General features: G+C 36.6%; 2 pseudogenes; both read right to left on the bottom strand.

Moving 5' to 3' along the window:
• Positions 1-2429: 2429 nt before the first annotated feature.
• On the bottom strand, positions 2430-3017 carry LOC102594101 (60S ribosomal protein L18a-like; annotated as a pseudogene).
• Positions 3018-11066: 8049 nt separating this feature from the next.
• LOC102597200 (pentatricopeptide repeat-containing protein At4g02820, mitochondrial-like) lies at positions 11067-16861 on the bottom strand (annotated as a pseudogene).
• Between the last annotated feature and the right edge of the window lie 2719 nt (positions 16862-19580).

Here is a 19580-nt window from a genome sequence, read left to right as displayed (position 1 = left end):
TCTGACTCTTTACGCCTCTACCACAACATGACCATTTCTGAGAGGTACAACACAGCGGTGTTGATCTTTTTCTCATCACTCTTCCCTTTGTTGTACTTGTAGTAGTTCTCCAAATGCCTCAGGAAATGCTTCACCTCTTGCGCCTCACGGACACCTTTGAACATAGGTGGCTTAGGAGCCTCGACCTTGGCCTCCCTATCTCGGTCAAGCGACGATGATCCTCCAACTTCCACGCCTTTCTTGATTGCTTTTATCTCGGCCTTCATGGTCTCAATCATGCTCAATGCCTCCATGAGCCGACACTCCAAGGAAGTGATAGCCTCTTTCATCTCGAACTTGACACGCTGGCATCTCCCCAACTTCATGTGGATGTTGTCGGTCTCCTCAAGGGTGAACTCCTCGAGAGTCTTGAATTTGCCATCGGCCACATTCAAATGTCGGCCTACTATCTCCACGGCCTGCCTCACTATTTCTACCCTTGCGACCCATTCCTCTCTAGTGGCGACGTGAATGGCCTCCTCACCAAGTTCATCGTCACTTGCTTCAGTGGTCGAAGATGGGTGAGATATTAGCCCCTCGCTTGGTGTGAGGTCGATTAACATTTCCTCACTACCCTTTTGGTGCTTCTTTCCCTTGCGGTTCTTTTTTCCTCCCTCCGAACGGATTTTGGTGGTGCTAGCGGTGTTTACGTCTCCTTCATTAGCCATTCCCTTAGTATAAACCTTGCTCTTATACCACGTTGTCACAGACTTAAAGTTTTCGCTAAAGCTCTGTGCGGCACTTGAGAACTTACTCACTATTCTTTAAAGATCTCGTAAGCTCAAGTTATTGTAAGCTCAATTAAGCCTTTGACACTAAGATCACTAAGAGAATGTAAAGAAAGACTTGAGAAGTTTGGAAGAAGGCTTTGTATTTGCTTGGAAAGTTGATGATTTACAAATGAGAGGCCCTTCTATTTATACTACTTCCTAAGGGACTAAGTGTAAATTATATTTACTTTACAAGTCCCTACTTATTTACACTTTTTGTCCATTTTCTATAATTCTCTACTAATTCTAGGAAATTCTAAAGCTTTCCAAGAAAGCTTCTAAGTTATTCTAGAGTCTTCTTGGAAAATTCTCTCGGGAATTCTAGAGTGTTCTACTAACCTCCCCACAACTCTAGATTCTTCCCCCTTATTCCAGTTCCAAATTTGAATTGTGAAGTGGCGGGACATGACACTAGGCTGATTAACATGGATGGTTGTTATTATATTGTTAGTTTAAGGAGATAATACATAAAAATCCCTTAGGGTTGCATTTAATCCACTTTAAAGATGCTAAGGGGTATTTAAATGTCCATGTAGTTTAAGTGCTAAAGTAAGTTATCCGACCAAGTTCGGGGGTTATTATGTGTTTTCTTTAGTTTAAATACAATATTTGTTTTGATTGTTAGTTAGATTTTATTGTATTATATCATTTAAATTCATCGTTAGGTATCCATGAAAAAACCCATTTTATTTAATGATTGATTTGGTATTATTGGGTCGTTATCTTGATATTTTCTTCTCCTTTTGCCTTTATTTATAGTTTAATAATCATATTTCATCTTTTATTCTACCTTTACATAGTAATTCTACCCTAATCCTACTTTTCTAATGAATTTATCATTCAAATTATGAATGTGTGATATTATGTATTAAAGGAGAATAATACAATCTATTCAAATGTTATATTCATTAAAATAATACATACAATATAACATAATACAATACATTATATAATAATACGTAACGACTATCGAAACAAATTGCTAGTTTCCCTAGGCTGATTAATTGGTACATATTGTCCAGAAAAAAAACTTTTATTCTTCTACTTCTCTCTTCTTCCACGCCCCCCTACTCCTCCACATCCTCCTCGTCTAACTCTAAACTTAAAATCATTCTAATTCTCCGAATTGGAAAATTTGAGGTGAGCTCTTAACGTATGATTTGGGTTCTCTCTGATTCCGGCGTCATTGTGTTTGGTCTCGGTAAGCTTGGAGGACAGATCTTTTTTTTCTTTTTTTGATCTTCGATTACCTGGGTTCCTAAATTATTTTTGCCATTATGTTTTTATGTTTTGCATCTGGTTTGGAAGTGTATTTTTATGTTTCATACACTATCTAACTGTGAAACGAGAACCAATTTTAGTCATACTGTTAGTGAACGAATTAGGGACTTTAGAAAATATAATGGATACTTTGTTGAGGTAATTGATACATAGAACCTCAAATTTTAATGGTTGGAATTCAGTTGAGGTTTTTTTTAAGCAAACAAATTTAGAAGTCAAAAAGGAGAAACTTCAATTGTCTGATACCTAGAATTATTATAAGGAGAAAAGGACATAAATGTTTTCCATTAAAGCCAGACTGGCGAAGTAGTTCAACAAAATTTGCATAAATTCTAAGTTGCTTCTCAATAAACTTTTGACCTAACATGTTACATGAACAAGTTGGGTTTTGTAGCCTTGTATGTAGTAATTGAGTTTCCTAGTAGGTGGTCTGAATTTATTGAACACCAAGGGAAGCTTGATTTGGAGTCATGGAACTGCTTGGTGCTTTCCCTCTTGCACAGTTTAGCTGGAATAGTGGTTGTCTTAAATATTAATGATCTGGATACAGTAATGGCAGATGCTGTGACGTGAAGCCATCTGTGTGAACATATGTTGCACAGCTCCATTCAATGTGGTATCACGGTACTCCTTGTACATCTTGTGGTACCTAGTGAAACTCTGATAATGCAACCAAATACCGTAGTTCTTGATCTTAGTAGAGTACTTCTCAAAGATCTAATTAATAGACAACATCTGCTCGTTGCTCTTCTTAACCTTCTTCAGCTCTCTCAATAAATATCCGAACTTGGATTTTGCACGGACCTCATTGGTAGCCCAAAGCTTCATGCGATAGATCTTAGGTTGTTCATCGGTCTCTGATGGGTTAGCTCTACCCACCATTTGATACTGATGAAATTTGTAGGTCACCATTTTCAGTGCAGTCCTCTCTCTATCCCTCTCAAGTCTCAAGCAGCTCTGTGTGCATCTATTCAGTTGAGGTTCAAGTAGAGTTAAGTCTTTTTTTGTTTGTTTAATAATTGTGGCGTCCTGGCTGGCTTGTGTGCACCTCGATTAATTTTACGAGATACCTATCAACTCCCAACAACAATCCACCAAGGTTGGGACAGGACAAATGAGAATAATCACCTCGTGTTTTTTTCTCTTTTGGGGAAGCTGGGAAGTAGTGTTTAATTATTGAGGAAAATGAAGTTGTCTTCATAGTACTTAAGGTTGGACATGAATCATATAGTAGTTCTGGTAATCAAGGTGCTTAGATATTTCTATGTCACAACCTAGAGTACTTTTCTCCCATTTTTACAGTTATGATAAAATACTTTGTTGAGTAAATTAGACAAAGGATCCCAACTTTCTTTTTTCCCCAATTGTCCCTGTTTTGGATGGCATGCATTATGACACATCGTTAAAGCATTAGAATCAACAAGTTATCTATCTGCCATAGGGATAGTAATAAATAGTTAGATATTTTAATTGCTAATACACTATAACTATAACACACAATTAAAAATCACACTATAACTAATGGGGATTAAAAAAGTTGGATTTCTTAATTGCTAACACTCTATAACTATTGGGGATTAAAAGTTTGATATGCTGGATCCATAAGGATGCTGATGTAAGTCCCTTGCATTCTCTTTTGTGAAAGATGTTGCACCATACTTCCTGGCTTGACTCCTAACAGATCAAGAGAGTTGGGAATATATAGCTATGTCATTGTGGTGTAATAGGTCAAGGTCTAATTCGTTAATTTTATTTTGAAGTCTTAAAGTCACTACAAATAGTAACAAATATACTCAACTAGCGTTGCACCATCATTAAGCATCACAGTGTTATTCTAAAGGACTGAGACTAACATTTTAAGCATTTAATTCTGCTCAAGTGTTTGAGTTACCTTTATTCTAATCAAACCTGTGCAGTATTTATTTACTTGCTATCTTTTAATATGATATTTGTGCTACCTTCATTCTAATCGAACATGTGTGCAGTGATTCTGTGGAATTGGTGATGACAAATGAACCAACTTCCAGAAGAGACAAAAAATCTTATAAAAAAATGAACAAAAATAGTTTTAGTAATGTGAGATGTCCACATTGCGCCGGTCCTCTTTCTAAGGAGATGGTAAACAACTAATTCTTGTACTCTCTTTTAAAAAAAAATTGTTTGTTTTTTCATCGTAATTCTCTACTAATTCTAAAGCGTTCCAAGAAAGCTTCTAAGTTATTCTAGAGTCTTCTTGGAAATTCTCTTGGGAATTCTAGAGTGTTCTACTAACCTCCCCACAAATCTAGATTCTTACCCCTTATTCCAGTTCCAAATTTGAATTTTGAAGTGGCGGGACATGACACTCTCCCCCACCTATTGATGTGATGACCGCGTCGCGTCGTTGCTGCATCGCTAATCGAGTCTTGTCTTCTCGTATGCAAGACCAATAATCCATTGACTTGATCAATGCCTTCATGCAACTCCTTTAGTTGCTTCATGATATCTTTCAGCTCGGTATTATGATCTACCTCCTTTCTAGGAGGCATATGCTTTGGTGGCTTCTTTGGCATCACGACGTTGTTCTCTTCTAGAACCTACTTCATGCTGGGTGGAAAGGACCTTTTTGCATCATTGTCTTCTTTCAAACTTGAAATGGTGTCTATAAATGCTAACTCCTTCTTCTTAGGGACTCTTACGAGCTGCATGGCTGTCAGACATACTTGTTCTTCCATCTTCGGTACCTTAACCAGGGGCACCATACATGATCCTCCTTGCTGCATGACTAGAAGTCGTTGGAGGTAAGGGTGGATCACCGCTTGGCATTCTTGGAAGAACTCCTGCCCTAGAATTATATCGAAGAGGTCTAAAGGAGAGACAGTGAAGTTGTTCTTACCTTGCCACTCGCCTAGTATGATGCTTACTCCATGCGCGACTCTACACATAGGAGTCGGTGGTGCATTGACCATCCTGAGTTGGGCGTTACATGGACTGTAACTTAGCCCCAACCTTGTCGCTACCGTCTTGGTCATGATATTGGCCTCTACACCCGTGTCGACCATAGAACGAGCGGGTCTTTCATTGATCATGAGGTCGACATACTGCGTTGTATCCTCTTGGCTTCTATGGCTGCTTCATGATGGCTCTGCATAGACCTATGGAGCCCAACTGCGTCTTCTCTGCATCTTGACCTTGTTCATGTGCATCTTTCTCTTTCCACTCTCGTAGGATAGCACCAAGGCACTTCAGTTTAGGGCACCTAGCATAGCCATGCGGCCCACCGCATATGTAGCAACCACTGTTTTTGGCAGTCTCTGCCTTTTTCTTCGTGTCGCCATGACGTCCAAACTTCTTGCCAACGATCTTATAAGTATCATACTTCTTAGGATGTGGCTGCTGCTCTTTGACTTTGCCACGATCTCCCCCACCATGGTCATGACTACCTTTCGCTTCCTCTTCTCTGGCTCTGTCGGGCTTCTCATTCCTGAAGTCTGTCAAAACTTTGGCCTGCGTGATGGTTTCATCGATAGTCCTGACCTGTTGATATTCCAACTCCGTTCTGGCCCAATTTTGCAGCCCATCCATGTAGTGGAACAACATATCATCATATGTGAGGCTAGGAATTTGAAGCGTGAGGGTGGTGAACTCCTTCGCATATGCTGCTTGTCTGCTTCAACTCCTTCAACTTGCGCTTCGTCTCATATGTGATGTTGTTAGTGAAGAAAGCTTCTTGAACTCCACTTGGAATTGCTCCCAAGTGTCGATGGTGCAAAGTCCCTTCCCTATTTTTGACTCTTTATGCCTCCACCACAATATGGTCATTTCTGAGAGGTACAACACAACGGTGTTGATCTTACTGTCATCACTCTTCACTCTGTTGCCCTTGAAGTAGTTCCCAAATGCCATAGCAAATTCTCCACCTGTTGCGCGTCACAGACCCTTTGAACATAGGTGGCTTGGGAGCCACGACCTTGGCCTTCCTATCTCGGTCAAGCGACGATGATTTTCTATGAGCCGACACTCTAAGGAAGTGATAGCCTCCTTCATCTCGAACTCGGCACGCTAGCGTCCCTCCAACTCCCTGCGGATGTTGTCGGTCTCCTCAAGGGTGAACTCCTCGAGAGTCTTGAATTTTCCATCGGCCACATTCAAACGTCGGCCTACTATCTCCACGGCCTGCCTCACCGTTTCTACCCTTGCGACCAATTCCTCTCTAGTGGCGACGTGAATGGCCTCCTCGCCAAGTTCATCGTCACTTGCTTCAGTGGTCGAAGATGGGTGAGATGTTAGTCCCTCGCTTGATGTGGGGTCAATTAACATTTCCTCACTACCCTTTTGGTGCTTCTTTCCCTTGCGGTTCTTTTTTCCTCCCTCCGAACGGATGTTGGTGGTGCTAGCGGTGTTTACGTCTCCTTTATTAGCCATTCCCTTAGTATAAACCTTGCTCTTATACCACGTTGTCACAGACTTAAAGTTTTCGCTAAAGCTCTGTGCGGCACTTGACAACTTACTCACTATTCTTTAAAGATCTCGTAAGCTCAAGTTAGCCTTTAAGACTAAGATTGCTAAGAGAATGCAAAGAAAGACTTAGAATGATTTGGGAAAGTTTGGAAGAAGGCTTATATTACTTGGAAGAAACCTTTACAACTTGATTGATGATTTAGAAATGAGAGGCCCTTCTATTTATACTACTTCCTAAGGGCCTAAGTGTAAATAATATTTACTTTACAAGTCCCTACTTATTTACACTTTTGTCCATTTTCTATAATTCTCTACTAATTCTAGGAAATTCTAAAGCTTTCCAAGAAAGCTTCTAAGTTATTTTAGAGTCTTCTTGGAAATTCTCTCGGGAATTCTAGAGTGTTCTACTAACCTCCCCACAACTCTAGATTCTTCCCCCTTATTCCAGTTCCAAATTTGAATTGTGAAGTGGCGGGACATGACACTAGGCTGATTAACATGGATGGTTGTTATTATATTGTTAGTTTAAAGAGAAAATACATAAAAATCCCTTAGGGTTGCATTTAATCCACTTTAAAAATGTTAAGGGGTATTTAAATTTCCGTGTAGTTTAAGTGCTAAAGTAAGTTATCCGATCAAGTTCGGGGGATTATTATGTGTTTTCTCTAGTTTAAATACAATATTTGTTTTGATTGTTATTTAAATTTTATTTTATTATATCGTTTAAATTCACCGTTAGGTAGCCATGAAATAACCCATTTTATTCACCATTTTATTAATATTTTTTTCTCCTTTGTCTTTATTTATTATTTAATAATCATATTTCATCTTTTATTCTACCTTTACATAGTAATTCTACCCTAATCCTACTTTTCTTACGAATTTATCATTTAAATTATGAATGTGTGATATTATGTAATAACGGAGAATAATATAATCTATCCAAATGTTATATTCATTAAAATAATACATACAATATAACATAATACAATACATTATAAAATAATACGTAGCAACTATCGAAACAAATTGCTAGTTTCCCTAGGCTGATTAATTGGTAAATTTTGTCCAAAAAAAACTTTTATTCTTCTATTTCTCTCTTCTTCCACTCCTCCTACCCCTCCTCCCCCTCTAACTCTTAACCTAAAATCATTCTAATTCTCCAAATTGGAAAATTTGAGGTGAGCTCTTAACGTATGATTTGAGTTGTCTCTCTGATTGCTAACACTCTATAACTGTTGTGGATTAAAAGTTTGATATGCTGGATCCATAAGGATGCTGATGTAAGTCCCTTGCATGCTCTTTTGTGAAAGATGCTGCACCATACTTCCTTTCCTGACTCCTGACAGATCAAGAGGGTTGGGAATATATAGCTACATTGTGGTGTAACGCCAAACCCATTTTCATATAGGTCAAGGTCTAATTCGTTAATTTATTTTGAAGTCTCAAAGTAACTACAAATAGTAACAAATTTTTTGACAGTTTTAAATTTTTTGCCTTAGTAGTTTGTATTTTATTACATTCCGATTTGGTTACTAAATCTACTTGTCCTAATTCATCTTCCCCCAGCCCCACTCCCTTACTTAACTACTTCCCTAATATATCAGATTGGTTCTGCAGTTGGTGGTACTACAAGTGCATTCTATGGCTTCAACCATGGTACGTATCAGTATTTTGTCCATCTTCCTTAGTTTCTTTTTGTATTCGTATCTTGCTTCTAGCATGCTCTATGTATTTATACCCCCTTACGGAGGTGAAATATTGTGTATTGATTATAATATGCTTTATATGTAGCAAAACGTATATTGGTGATTCATATAACCGACTTCAATTGGTTTGAATGAATATGTAGTTGTTGACTTGTTGTATAATCTTCTTCATATAGCAACCCAACCATGCTGTAACATGATGAAAGTAACTCTATGAAAATAAAATGGGAAGAATTTCTACGTTATTCACTCACTGGTTCTATCACCTAAAACATTCTCTCTTGGGGCTCGACAATAATATAATTACAACATGCCGTTTGGTTTACCTATAATATCTAATGGAAGATGCCAAAGATTTAACTTTGGTTCTGGAAATTTATTTTTGTATATTTGGAATGTCCTTATTTGCTTCTATATTTGTTTTCTTTACAATGTTCAGAAATTCCTGGGTCACTTAAACGTTCAATCTAAGTTGCAAATGTCTTATTCTTATTCTTAGTTTGGGAGGAACATGGAATGTCTTATTCTTTTAACGGAAAAGGGTCAAACATACCCTAAACTATCCAAAATAGCTTAAATATACCCTTAACTATATTTCAGCTAAAAAATACCCTTCCCGTCAAACTATTGGGCCACACCTACCCTTCTAGTTAACAGAAGTATCCATGTGTGTTAAATGCCACATGGACGCCACATGTGCACTCCAAACACACCCCATTGCCATATAGAAATTTCCTTTGGCATCTCCTAAGCTCCATTTCCAAATGTTTGGACTTTAATTTAGCATCTGGTTGGCTATCTTTTGTGATTTGAGGCTAATTAACATCAATTTTTCCTTATTGAGAAACTGCAAATTGATGGGATCTCGACATTCTCCTGCTGGTTCTTTAAGAAGATTATTTAAAACAGCTCACATTTTTAAGCTTCATATAACTCCCTCCTAGGCTGTGGCAACTTTCTGATCATTGACCGTTTATCATGATTTAATCAGTTCTTATAAAATCATTTATCACATAAATCTTGCCTATCACAGACAAAAAGGAAAGGAACCGTCGAACTCTTAATAATTTAGTTGAACGTTTGCTGTTAAATTACTTTTACCGTTGAAAATCTTCTTATTAGTAGGTAAGTACTGTTTAGTGTTTACAATGTACTTATTAAAGGATTTCTGACGAACAACACCACATGCACTAAAAATGTGTAAAAGATGAGCAAAAATCTTTGGTAGTATGTTGTTTCTTTGTAAATCATTCTTCTTACTTTACAAAAGATGCATTTTTGGTTTCTATAGTAGTCTGAGGATAATGTAGGCTTGTCATGGAAGCATCTCTCGAGTCATTGTGCCTTTTTGATCAAGTTCATATCTGTACTGGAGCCTAAATACTATCTTTTTCCGACTTTATATGGTGGAGTTTGTTTTTTTAATAGACATGTCAAATCTAAGATGATACATTTATATACAAATACTGTGCATAAATGTTTTTTAATGGACGTGGTATCCAAGTTGATGTGAAAATGTTGTTTGAATGACAATCATATTAATGTTAACCAACATGTCTTGTCTCTATCTTATTCCTCTGATTCCTACTTGCAGTGATGCCGATTGTTAGAAGGTGGGTTAAAGGACCTATGTGGTTGCATTTCCTTGTTGGTGTAAGTTATTATTCTTTTTTTTCTATTTCCTTATATTGCGAGATACAAACGGTATACTGTACAAGGAGGCTTACAGTGGATATGTTGTTGTTGTTGTACTTCTATTCTCTGGTTGTTTTTAGTGCTCTTTTTCCAAACCACACTTATTTTTAATCTCTAGCTTTTTTTCATTGACGGTTTAAATGCTATTTTTGTAATTCTTTGTGTTGAGTTTATGCAGGCTCCTCCTGTGATTGTTTTCTCATCAGCATGTGCAGGGCTAGCAGGTTTGAACTTTACTTCTTCCAAGTGTTTACCTCCGTCTATTGTGTAAAATAACTTGCTCTTTGTTTTAACCTATTATTGTTTCTAGATTGTATGCTTCTGACACGAGTAAATCTTGAATGTATTCCCTTAATTTGGTTCCATTTGACATTCTTTCCATGGTTGAAACCTTAGAGGTGGTGCCGTCCCAGCATTTGCACAGCTAGCATCTTCTTCTTACCATGCTGTGATCTTATCTCCTACATTACCACCTATAGCCTCTCAAGATGAAAACATGAGAAAATCTAGAACTTCTTCACCTTTATTGCTTAAACACCAAGAGGAGATGCTTTTTACTATCAGGAGTCATCTCTTAGTTTGCGACAGTCTGTCCTCTCCTGTTTACTAGCTCCGGTTGTGTTTAAGACCTGGTGGATTTTTTTTCCTTTGAAAATATATTACTTGTTCATGTAATAAGTTTGTTTATTTTTGTAAATTCTAACCTTAATATCTCAGTGATGGTAGAAATTTTACACAGTTTTTTTAGGAAGTCGAGTGCGTGATAATTTTCATAGCTCAAACAGGCATGTTTGAGGAATTCTTTATCATGTTTTATTATAATCAGCTGTCCACTTATTCTATTATACAAGCCACACTGATTCAAGATGGAGTTTGAGAGAGAAATATGAACTAATAGGTGAACGATTCTTGTGGGGAAAACAAGAACGCTTGTACTTCTTCATCCACCAGAGAAATTAGAATCAGCATGTTCTGCCATTGTTTCGAGTGAGACAAAATCAAATCAAAAAATTTATAGAGAGAAAATTGGTATTCAATGGATCCATCAATCTTGCTTGAAGTAGATGCTTTGGGTACAAGTTCTTGTGCATAAATCTGAATATTTTACAAAGTTGAAAGTCCAGCCTTATTCTTAAGCAACTCCATTTGGAACTTTAGTTACAGTCATTTTGCTAGTTATTCCAATTAACTTTTGAGTTTCCTCATCCATCTTCACGTTATCCTTTTTCATCCTCTCTGCAACAATCATTAGCATTTTACCCGCATTCACATAAGTTCGGAGAAGTGCATTATATATCTCTGTATTCACATACTTAGCGTGTCGAAGGGTAAATAGCAACTCTTCTGCCACCTGAATGTCGCCCTGCTCTTCAATTACATGTAACATCTCTCGAACCATCTTTGCATCCGAATCCCATTTTGAAACACTCATAACAGTTTTTTTGAAAAATTTGAGAACTTCATCCATTTCCTTTTGCTTCAAATAACCCCGCATAAGAAGCTCCCAAGTGGTGTAGCTAGGAGATATGCCTTTCTGCATCATTCTGTTGTGAAAATCGACAGTCTTTTCCATCTCATTTTTGTAAATGTAAGCAGCAAGAATTAAATTTGCAATCCTAGTATCCTTGGTCACAGAAACAGCTTCCCATTCAGTGTACATATTCATTGCTTCTCCGAATTCATCCAGCTTCAGTAACGACAATATAATACAACTATATTCTGTATCATTCACTTTACGAAAGATTGACTTCATCTCCTTCCATATTCGGAAAACTTCATCCTTGTTCTGTAGATTTGCATGCAAATTAATGAGAGAAGCATATGCAGTTCGATCCTTCCTGGAAATCCTTTTCTCCATTTCTCGCAAAGTTGAATTTGCCTTATCCTGAAGTGACCTTTTAATGTAGATGTTGGTTAATGTGCTAAATGTTATCAAGTCAGGGTCCAATTTTGCCTTCTTTAGCTCAGGTTAAGCTTTCTCTGCAGCTTCAACATTATTCTGTGATGCAAAAACTGCCAACTCCAGATTATATGTGACGATATCAGGAGAGGTATTTTTATTCAATTCCTAAATCAAGCCTGGAACTTTCTCTAGTTTCCCTTGGGATATGTATAGGGTAAGCATATGATTATAAGGAAGAGGGTACTCCAAGAAACCATATTCAGACATTTTTTCCATCAAAGATTCAGCTTTAGCAGTGTCCTTATGCTGGACATAGGTGTGGAGAAGGGTAGTACACCGGTCTGGACCTTCAGTTTATCAGGTAGATCTTCAAAAAACTTCTCCGCACTGTTTGTTCCATGAACTTTTGCAATCAAGTCCAAATGAACTGCATAGTCACCAGATAATAGTTGGATATCATCTTGTACCCTCATCCATTCACAAATCTATAAACATAATCCCATCAACATTGTAGATTTCAGTGCTATTAAAAGTGGCATCTCACCTTGCTTTTCAGAAAACTGTGATTTTTCTCACAAAGGCATTTTATATAACTATGAGACACTTAATCAAGAGCAAGGACAATAATTAATTTAAACAAACAAGAACAAACAATAGAAAAAATAAAATGCATGTTTGTGTTAAGCTTTTACAACATACATTTTGTTCTTAACTGGTCAGTGGTCATAGTTCTTATTTGCAATAACCTAAGGCATTCCAGCAAGCTTGAAGACTCTAGCGATTCCTTCTGTAGGTGAGGAGACTCTGTAGCAATTGGGAATAGTGTAAAAAGCAATTACCTTTAAATCATATGACACCATTTTTTGGATAAGCAACTCCCTTGTTCAAAATCTAAGGTGGCACCGTGTACAATGACTTCATATTCAGCAATTTAACCACATAATAATTCACTTGAATATTCAACAAAAGAAATGGATAATTTACAGTTCCTACCCTAGCCCATCAATCATTTACAATTTTCATGGCAAAATATAGAAGTTAGGTAGAAAACAGTCGAAGAAAAAGTATTCCAGTGCTGCAATACACTACGATTATAAGCCTAAGAAAGAAATGATTCAAAGTAAATCATGGAACAGTTAATGAGAAAAAAGAGAAACCTCAAGGGCATGTTTATATCGTTTGTGTTTTCGCAACTCCCACACGATGCTATTGAGCTCAGACTTGCGGACAGGGTGCCCCTCTTCCTTCTAGTTGCTTATAGCAATGACAACACTACGTTTTGCATAGATCAAACTCAAAAGCCTCCTCCCTAGCGTGTCTCTGCCATGAGTGCTTGTGGCAGTACTAGTGCCACTTTCTAAACTAGTGGTAATGCCACTTCCACCTCCTGATCTTGTGGACTTCACTGTTGTCGCAGCTTCAGTCGATAAAGGGCGAACAACAACATAAGATCTCCGAACCTAACAGAGCAAAATTTTTATTACAGGCACACTTTGTATTGCCTACTTTGACAAGAATATCAGACATGAGATAGATATCAAGACAAGCCACATTTAGAACACATTTTCAGATATTTGAGTCTAACGATCTTTGTAACATCAAATTATATATCAAATGTACTTCACCACATTTTTATTTTTTTATATTGGTCAATTACTTGCTTACACCTCGACTACTCCACCGGGTACCAGTTATTTCCCACCAACAAAGTTACCTAGTAACTTTATCCACCTAGACTTAGGCATAGGCAGATGGGAAGAAATATATAAGCGGGGAGAAACACACACCTCTGAGTTAACATGCAGCCACAACAATAGGGTTAAATTGGACATTCAATAATCTGAATTTCAGGGTAAATTGGAGGCTTAGCATGTGGATTCCTATTTTCCATACCTTGGCAGAGTGACTGTTTCTCTTCTCGTACCAATCTACCACATTCCATAAGCTCCACCATCTCAAACTCTACTCTTTCGTTCACTTTCTCTCTTCACTTCTCTTGGTTGTTTTTTAGTCTACCGTTGTCGGGTTGGTGATTGTAAATGATCACTCTCATCACTTCATTCATCTAAGTATGAGCATCAATTACTTTCGGCTTGTTCTTTGGTTCTGTTGGAATTTGACATGAGACCTCATGATTCTCCTTCCACTTAAATGTTCTTCACCACATAGTCTAAATCAACTTATCCGGAACAACAGTAAATGTACTTTCAGACCTTATATTAATCTATTTCAATTTAGATTTTTAATACTAAATCCATGACCTTAACCACTCTTTCTCATTTCAGCTACAACATTGCCCAATGACTGCCCAGCTAAACATTTTTCTTCCATAAAAACTACAAATTTCCTCATTTTTCTGGCTTATTGCCATTGTAAGCATAAAACGTTGATTTTTATCTTTTTAAGAACCAAATGAACTTTCCTTTCTTCGCTAACCCAGTACCAATCGGAGTTTTTGATACATTTGATTAGCAACCACAAATACATGCTATAAATTTGAACTGAATGAAAGAACTTAGGCTTATTAAGGAATTGCAGTCATTAAAAAATAATAAGCAATCAGAATTCAGAAGAAAACACACTTACTGTGCGAGTGATTCGCAAGGTCAATTTACTCGCCGATGAGAGAATTAACGTTTAGGGTTTAACACTTCAATCTCCGGTGCACAGTTTTGGATTTTATATTTAGTCTTTAAATTTGTTAAAGTTGACCTTCCTCCAGGCTCCAGACTAAGCCTGGCAACGGAATCGGGAGGTGCCGGTTCCGGTACCATTTCGTCCCGGTTTGTTACCGGTCCAATTTCGTTCCGGCTTGTCCCGGTTAGGGCCGGTGTCTAGGGGGTCCGAGAGGGGTAACGAGATGGAAACCAGGATTTACCGGTTAGTCCCGGTCCGGTAAATATCGGTTCAGTTTTTTTAAAAAAAAAATTGTAAAATAGCCATTGATAGAGCCGTTGGGCAATGGGTTTTGGGCCCCACCAACGGCTCTTTCACCCCCATAACTCCCCAAAACATCCCCCTCCCCCCAAACTTTTTTAATACCCCAACCTTCTAAAAACTCTGTTTTCATCCTTTTTCTTACCTATAAATACCCCAAATCTTTCATTCGTTTCACTCACAAAAATATTATCTTCTACTCTCTCAACAACTCTCAAAAGTCTCACTCAAGTGATCTACTCTCTAAATCTCTTATTCTCGTTAAAATTACGAATTTGGTTTTGGAAATTGGATTTGGAGCTTCAAAATTCAACTTTCAATTTTTGGCATTCAGTCATACACGTCTACTTTTTTAAGTAGACGTTTGGTACATTCGTTCCAACTTCCATCTCACTTTTTCTCATTTAGTTATTTATTTGTTTGCATTATTTATTTATTTATTTTGTGAGTAATTATTTATTTGCATTACATTTTCGTATTATATATAATTTATTCACTTTTCATATTTGAATATGAATTCTGGTAAAAAAAATGTTGAAAAAGGTAAAAAAACCATAGTTGAGATGATTACTAATTTCTTTAACTCGAATTCCACGACTGATAAAAAAATCAGCAGTTCTTCTAAATCTAAAACTAGAAAATCTAGTACATTAAGAATGAATACGGATGATTATACGCATGTTAATGATATTGTTTTTAATATTGATAGTAATAGTGGATTAGTTCCTTATCATGAAACTTTACAAAGAATGTTTGGTAATTTTGATGACGAATTGCCTAAAGATGATGAACATGATAATGTTAATGATTATATTGCTACTTTTGATGATGATGATGATGAAACTAAGCCACCTATGGGTACTAGTACTCCCAGTCCCTCTCCCCCTCCCACTCCTAGTCCCGCTCCCTTTCGTTGTCCTGCTCCCGTTCCCCCCATACATTCTAGGACTAAGATAGAACATGCTAAAAAATCAATTGTATGGCAATTTATGACTCAAAATGAAGATAAAACACAAGCTATTTGTAATAAATGTAAACATAGAATGAATCATAAAAACTGTAGGAAAACAAGGTGGTACGGGACATTTGAGTAATCATTTAATGTCATGTTGTAAAAATGAATTTTTGCATGCTAAAGATGTTGCCGAAGATAAAAAAGAATGGTATCCCCTTCTTGAAACTGTAGGAGTAGGTGGCTCTAATATGGTCCAAACACAATTAAATCCTTCTAATGTTTCTGGGTCTAGTATACAACGGTCATATAGTAGAGAAAAAGGTCTTATAGAATTAGCTAAAATGATTGTTGTTATGGGTTTACCATTTAGTTTTGCTGAAAATCCCGGTTTTATTCATTATATTCAAAATTGTGTATAATCCACAGTTTAAAGGTTTTACTAGAAATACAATTAAAAAATCTATCTTTGATTATCAAGCTCAACATTTTCAATATCTTCTTGTTTATTTTATTATAATAATTGTAAAATAGCTATTACATATGATATGGGCCGTAGTGTAAATGGTAATGATTATTTCACTATTATCGCACATTGGATTGATGAAAATTGGACTTTGCAAAAAAGAATTTTAGGTTATAAATGTTATGAAATGCATAAAACCGGTAGTTATATAACTCAGACAATTATAGATGTTTTACAAAACTATGGAATTTGTGATAAAATAAGTAGTGTCACATTAGATAATGCTCCTAATAATAGAACATGGAACTTGGCCTCATAAGCAGGCATATACATTCCACCTTGCTCTAAAGCCATAAATTCATCATTCTTGCGATCCCTCAAAGTTCTGGACACATACTTTTCTAGAAACAAAGAATGAAATTGGATCCAAGTGAGTGGAGGTAAAGTAGAAGATCTGCACTCCATATAAGCTCTCCACCACTGCTTGGCCTCACCTTGAAGTTGGAAAGACACGAACTCAACCCCATATTGGTGAACAATGCCCAATTTATACAGCCTCTCATAGCAGTCCAAGATAAACTCAAAAGTAGCTTCAATCTCAAAACCAAGAAATACCGGAGGCTTGAACTTCAGAACCTTAGTCAACATATCATGCTCGTTTCTAGTCATCACAGAACCCAACAAAGGACGGAAGAAAGCATCAGTACCTACATTTCTACCTGTCTTGGGCGCAGTGCTAGCAACTGGAGAATTAACGGGACCTTGAGTTGCTTAAGCAGATGGAAGCACTCCAGGACCAGCAAACCCTTTCAAGAACACCATAATCTGTTGAGCCAACATCGGATCGATGGGAGGAACACCCGCAGTCTCCTCTAGCAGCTCTTCCTCTTGTCCATTTTCCTCAACATCTTCAACATCCACATTTCCCTCTATCTCCTCATTATGAGCAGGAGGGTTCTCATTCACATGCACATTCTCAACATGTACCTCATTTTCAGCATGCGCTACTCTTCCACGGCCTCTACCCCTAGCTCTTCATCTACCTCTGCCTCGACCACGACCTCTCGCTGCAGATTCCTCAGCTGGAGCATTGACATGAGCTACGGGCCTAACACCGTTATACCTAGTATTAACCATCTGCAAAGAGAAGAGTGAAGGAGGTTATATACAAATTGGAATCCTCAGATACCAATTGGAATCAAGTCATAGCACGAAAAGAGACAAGAGAAAAATAGAGATTTCCTAAAGTCCTATAGCCTCTCGAATAAAAGTAAAGGCGTCCCCGTACCGTTCCGCAAGACTCTATTAGACTCGTTTTGGTACATCGAGATCAACGAACCTAGGCTCTGATACAAACTTTGTCATGACCCAAAACATCGTGATTGGCACACATACTAACCATCTGGTGGGAGAACCACTACAACAACCAAACTAAGCAACTAAAACAATAAAAAAAATATATGCACTTTATTATCCAACTATTTGCTCTGTTTTACCTACTATTTGTGCTATTTCTAGTAAATTTTATAAATTCAAAAATAAACCAAGATTTGAAGCATCTGTTTAAGAAAATGATTGAAAATTTAAAAAATATTTTATTCCTATTCCTCAAATGTATTTAACCGCTTGTTTGTTAAACCCATATTACAAAGATGAAGATGCATTACGAATGGTAGATAAAAGGTATTTTAATTTGGGTATTGATATTGAAGATAATGAAACACCTAGTTGTCAAGATGTTAAAGATAGTATTAAAATTGAAGCTAGAAAATTGTATGATTTGTATAATTCTAATAGAAGAAATGTAGTAAGTAATGAAGAACCTCAAAGTTCTAGGTGTAGATATAATGAATATGATATTGATGATATGTTAGATTCTTATCTTGAACTTTCTCATAATGATAGAAATGATTTTGATGCATATATTAATCAAAATACAGAACCTACTACTGATCTTCTAGAATGGTGGAGCAATCACGGCAAGTGATTTCCAAAACTTCAACCGGTTGCTCGAGATGTGTTAACTATTCAAGTATCTTCAGTAGCTTCGGAAGACGCTTTTAGTGCAGCAAGATTTCAAATTGGAGAGCATAGATATTCATTAGCAGCAGATAGCTTGGAGATATCAGTACTATTCTAGATTGGATTAATGGCGAGAGAAGGAGTTATGGTCGTCCACCTTTACCGACCAAATTTGAAAATGACGTTGATGAAATAATGCAAGATTTTAGTGACGACGGCATTGATGCAATTGAGGAACTATCTAATCAACCAATTCCAGAGCATGTTACTAGAGAAATGTTAAATGATTTAAGAAAAGATTTCCTTGGTAGCATGAACTATTAAATTTAAATGTCTATTAGTATGAGTATGATATTTCGAGGTCTAATTCAAACATAACCTTTCCTAGAAGGTGGCTGTGTAGATTAGATCTTTTAATACTCTACTAATTTTTTGTAACTCAAATTGTACTATTTAATTAATATTAATAAAAATCTATAGGCTATTCGCCTTAATTTTTTTATTATTGTCTTAAATTTAAATTTTCAAACTTTTAAAGTGTGAAATTTAAACTTTATAGTTTTATAGTTTTATAGTTTTAAAGTTTGAAATTTAAATTTTCAAAAAATTTAAAGTGTGAAATTTAAAATTTTATACTTTTAAAGTTTGAAATTTAAATGTTTGAACTTTTAAAGTGTGAAATTTAAACTTTTATAGTTTTATAGTTTTAAAGTTTGAAATTTAAATTTTCAAACTTTTAAAGTGTGAAATTTAAACTTTTATACTTTTAATGTTTGAAATTTAAATTTTCAATCTTTTAAAATTTAAAGTGTGAAATTTAAACTTTATGTCACTCCTCGAGCCTACACCCTGGGCGGGACTGGCACTCGAAGACCATTGCTGGCCCCAAGCGAATCCCTGGCCTAGATTACTTAACTCAACGGAAAACAATATTCATACTTATAATGATCAATAACACTTAACTGAACTGAATAATAAAATAGCTAAGAATGTTTAAAGGTTAAACATTCAACTTGGCCAAAAGTGGCAACCCAAGTCTTAACAATAAGAAATGATAATGAAAAGACTCAAAGGACTAACATCTGACTGTCTATAAAGCCTCTAAAATAAATGAGATGGATGTTGGGACAAACCCCACTACATCCTAATGAAATAACTAGAAAGCAATGAAAATAGATCCTCCGAAATGCAAGGAGGCTCACCGACTGACTCTGAACTGCTCACTGGATCAACGGTGCACTGGAATGCTGTCTGCATTATAAGACGATGCAAGTCAACTGGCATCAGTACATTGAATGTACGAGTATGCGAGTTGGAATGCTAAAACAACATAGACTTGCAAGGGAATCTGAGAAAAACACTTACC

The sequence above is a fragment of the Solanum tuberosum genome, unplaced genomic scaffold (assembly GCF_000226075.1).
Source record: "Solanum tuberosum cultivar DM 1-3 516 R44 unplaced genomic scaffold, SolTub_3.0 scf00602, whole genome shotgun sequence".
Classification (NCBI taxonomy): Eukaryota; Viridiplantae; Streptophyta; class Magnoliopsida; order Solanales; family Solanaceae; genus Solanum; species Solanum tuberosum.
Note: the sequence above shows the minus strand (reverse complement) of the source record. Positions and strands in the feature narration are given on the sequence as shown.